Below are 4286 nucleotides of genomic sequence, written 5' to 3' on the forward strand. Positions count from 1 at the left end.
TTTATACAGAAACAATATTTCTTTGATTTCGTTATTACGTAATTCTCGAAATTATATAAAGATTTGTTTAAAAACTGAATAAAAAAATTATTTTCTCGCTAATGTCAAGTGTCACACGTTTTAAAGGGGTTCTTTCACTGATTGCGGCCGAATCTGTGACGGACGAGCGATACGACCACTCGAGCCGCGCGTGTCGATCAGACGCGATCGTTCGAAGTCGTAAATCGCCAGATACCGGTTATCTCGCACATTCGTTAAGCGAAAAATATTTTCCGGCCTGTGGTGGAAAAAATCCAGGCATCGCTGGTGATGCAGCGAAGAGAAAACGGAGTGCAACAACGGCGTTCTTGAAAAATCAACATGGGCGCAATCACGCGCAATGCAAGTGCACTGAGAGCGCTGGTGGAACGAAATCGGGCGGAGAGATTACATATTTTTATATACCGTTTGAGTTTTCTTCGCGGAGTAAACAAACGGCTGTTTACCAAATACTCTCCAAATTGTTGCAGCCCGAGGTTCGATTACGCGCGAATGCAATCATTTGGAAAAATACAAAACAGCGTTCCCCTGATGATACGCAGCAAGGATGCAAGTGGAAACAAATATTTCCTCAATTCGGAACTCGTAATTTCCCCTAAAAGTCCACATTTTGCAAAGTTTATATAAAATTGCATTTAATGGAATGTTTAACAACGCAGAAATGTTTTACGTATATTATCATTTACAACATCGTGCAGTACTTGGTTAAACGAGCGTAACGCGCATTTTTAGCAGCTGAACAAACGTGAAGATAAAATAACAGTTTTTGCATAAATTGTTCGCTTTTGTCTCTGTGTTAATAAAATAGTAACGCATAAGCGACACGGATGTATTGTATTTTGTAGTCTCATTTTCTTGTTGAATGAAAATCTTGTAAGAATTATCTATGCATCGTTGACGTATGCATATTTTTATGTTCTACTTTTCAACTTTTCAGGAACTTCGCGAGTATTTCGTTTCGTCTGATGCTTGCCTATTCCTGATTTTCCCTCCGTTTGCGCATCGTGTTCCAGTTTCAAATCCCCACATTTCCAGACGTTTATTTGCTCGCTGCATTGACAGGTTCGTCACCGTTGTAACTGTCGATCGACGTCCTAACGACATGCCGTCGACATGGACAAAACGATGGCGAAATCCAGAAAGAGAGAGAGAGAGAGAGAGAGAGAGAGAAGAAGAAGAAAAAGAGAAAAAGAGAGAGTGGATTCTGATAACACGACGAGCTTTCGATCGTTCTCGAAAATCGAGAACCGGAGATAGGAAGTTCTTCCATCGAGCTTCCCTGTCGATACCGCAAAGAAAGCTCGCTATTCCATCTCTCTCGCGAATCTCTTATCCCTCGCATTCGTGCACCACTTAATAGAAGCTTAAATGGTTCTGCTACACTTCTACTATTTTCCCTTAAAACGTGTAGGTACTTGTGTAAAAATTGTACACGGGGGGGACAGAGTGATCATGATTTATTTCAAAGATCCACATGCGGAGAGACATCGCTCAATAGCTGAAAATTTTGAAATGTCAGAATGCAGTACGCGTTATTTTGAAAATGCATGAAACACCCTCGCGCCGTCTAAATAATTTCCGTGACGAAAGCAGCGAGTTAATTCATCGAATACAATTCAGCGCGTTGAATATTACATTCTGTCTCGCGTTTCGAGTATTCCCGGCTTCCCTGGGTCCCCTAGGCTTGTCCATGAAATAACGCGGAAATGTCGCGATCGGGTCGGACGTCGCGAGATCGGATCACCCCGACGCGCTTATCAAGTTAGCTCGCTGGCGGCCGCGGCCTGCCCTACGCGCGCCATTTATTTTCACCGAGTATCAGAAACAGCCCCGTCATCGCGCGCTGCCGACGATCGTCGTTCTCAAAGCATCGGATCGAGAGAGCACCGCCGATCGAATACACCTTTCCCTCCTCCGCGCCCTTCCTCAGTCATCCCCTTCCCTTCACCTGTTCCTCCACGTTTCTTTTCCGTTCGGTTCTTTTTTCTCCTCCATTTTTCCTACTCCTCCATCGTTCCTCTCGTGTTCTCTCCCTGTTCGACCCCCTTGCGTTCCTGCGTGTCGTACGTGCGTACGAATTCGATTTCACGCGATTCCCTTCGATCGTGGAGCGTCGTAAACTATTTCTCCGACCAGACGACTCGCCCTGCTCTTCTCCTCCTCCTCCTTCTCCTCTTTCGAGGCCCACGTACCATCCACCCGTTCTCCTGTTCCTCTTTCTTTCTCCTCCTCGTATCCCCGGTCGGTCCCATTCTCCTTCGTCTCTTTAAGGCCGACTCCCTAAACGCGGCGCTGAAAAAAGGCAATTAACGAGAAGAGGTATGCCGCGGGGCCCGTATACGCTCCGTGGATCGTTAGATCGATTTGTTTGATCGATCCCGAGCGTTCCTTCGCCCTCCGCTCCCGTGAGAGTCTCGTTTCTGATCGCGTGTCTCTTTTTTTCGTCAGCTCACCGCCTCCCTTTCGAATTCCCCCCCACGGAAAGCAAAGAGTAAATGTGTATTTCTTTTTTCTTTTCTTCTCTTGTCCTTTCCCTCGCGAATGACGATTGATACGGTGCATGTGTACGCGATGCACGAAATGGCAAAGTACGAATCTGATCGATCGGGTCGCGATCAACAACCTACTCTAGCTCGAAAGGGCGCGACGCCCTTTGACAGTGACGGAGGCTGCGGCATTTGAAAAATGGCAAAGGTGGACTCGCGAGTGATCAGATTTGCTAATACATACGCCTGGCCTGCCGCGCGGTGGGCGGGATCAATTATTCCTGGACCAGTAATTCGCCCTCGCTCTTTCGGCGAAAAAATCGAAACGCCTGTTTTTAAAATGAAACGTGCTTTCAGGAAGAAAAATTTATGATTGGAACTTATAATGCGTACGCGAACGCGAACGTTCAGGTAGGAGACACCGCGTTTCGACAGAACCGAATCGCGAGCTACCGTCAATCAGTGCGTACTCCGGGCTGATAAAGAACGTAATTTATTATCACGGAGATATAGCGTGGCGGGACTATTGCCGGTCGGGTGTATCGCTGTTATAAATCTAAATCGATCCATTGTCCGCGATCTCAAATATTGTTTCACGATCAGTGCGTTTCTTTTCTGTTTTCTTCGAGAGCGCGATTGATAAGGGAGTGATTTATTATCAGCGAAATAGCAGCGTGGCACTCTCCGCCAATCGAAGCTGAAACGCGCCTCGACATACTACTACTACGGCGCTATTAAGGGAATTCCGTCCAATCTTGATCTGGATTCGGCTTTGCGCAACCACGACGAGCGTTTTCGTTGCTTCTCGCTCGTTCCCCGCTCCTTCCGCGTGTACCGGGTGTACCGAGAAACTTGACAGCTCTTACACAATGACATTCTTCACTTTGAGGCAAACTTTCTTTCGTCAAAATCTAAGCTGTGTTTGGACAATAGAATTGATTGATACTGACATTACAGCATGCTGGCAAATTCAGCTTTAGGCCAACTGTTACATGAGACATTATCTTTCAGATAATTTTATGAGCACACTTTGGATCAACAGAACTTAAACTTCAATTTCACGATGTTTCATAGAAGAATCTCAAACATTCACAATTGAATCGAAAATCACGTTTCTAATTTTTACGGGCGGCACCTTCGTCCTGCACCTGTTCTCTAATACACCCTATACACCTCTCGTTATGGTTCTCCACTCGTCGTTGTGGCCGAGAGAGAACGGCGGCCAATTTTAATTCGCAGTTGGAAGCGTTCTCATAGACTGATCGATTTTTCTGATCTTGATAGGCCGCCGCCGTGTAACGCGAAACTTAAGCCGCGCCGTCATGCGAACGAGCTTCGTTCGTGGAAGGTAACGGGGCGTTTTGGGCGACAGGCACGAAACGCATTTACGTAAAAGAAAAAAAGGAAGGAACGGAAAAAATCAAAGAGAAGAAAGGAAGGAAGTGGGTGAGGGATTAACGGGACATCCAATCGCGCGCAGATCTCCCGGGATTCGTGCAAGGATCATCCCGGGAACGACGCTGGACTGATTGGTATGTAACTTCACCTACGTAACTAGCCGAATTGAGATCTTTCAATATACATATAGATACGTAAGAGTGTTTTGTGTAGAACATCCGTGGAAAGAGAGCTTGAGATTTCGTCTCAAAGAAGAATCGCTTCAAAAGGAAACTACTGAAGACTGTCGAGTACAGTCTGCGAAGTTTTGTGCTTTCTTCCTCGCAACATATTAAAATTGTTAGCGGAGCGTAACTTTACGCT

The sequence above is a fragment of the Ooceraea biroi genome, chromosome 12, assembly GCF_003672135.1.
Source record: "Ooceraea biroi isolate clonal line C1 chromosome 12, Obir_v5.4, whole genome shotgun sequence".
In the NCBI taxonomy this organism is placed as follows: Eukaryota; Metazoa; Arthropoda; class Insecta; order Hymenoptera; family Formicidae; genus Ooceraea; species Ooceraea biroi.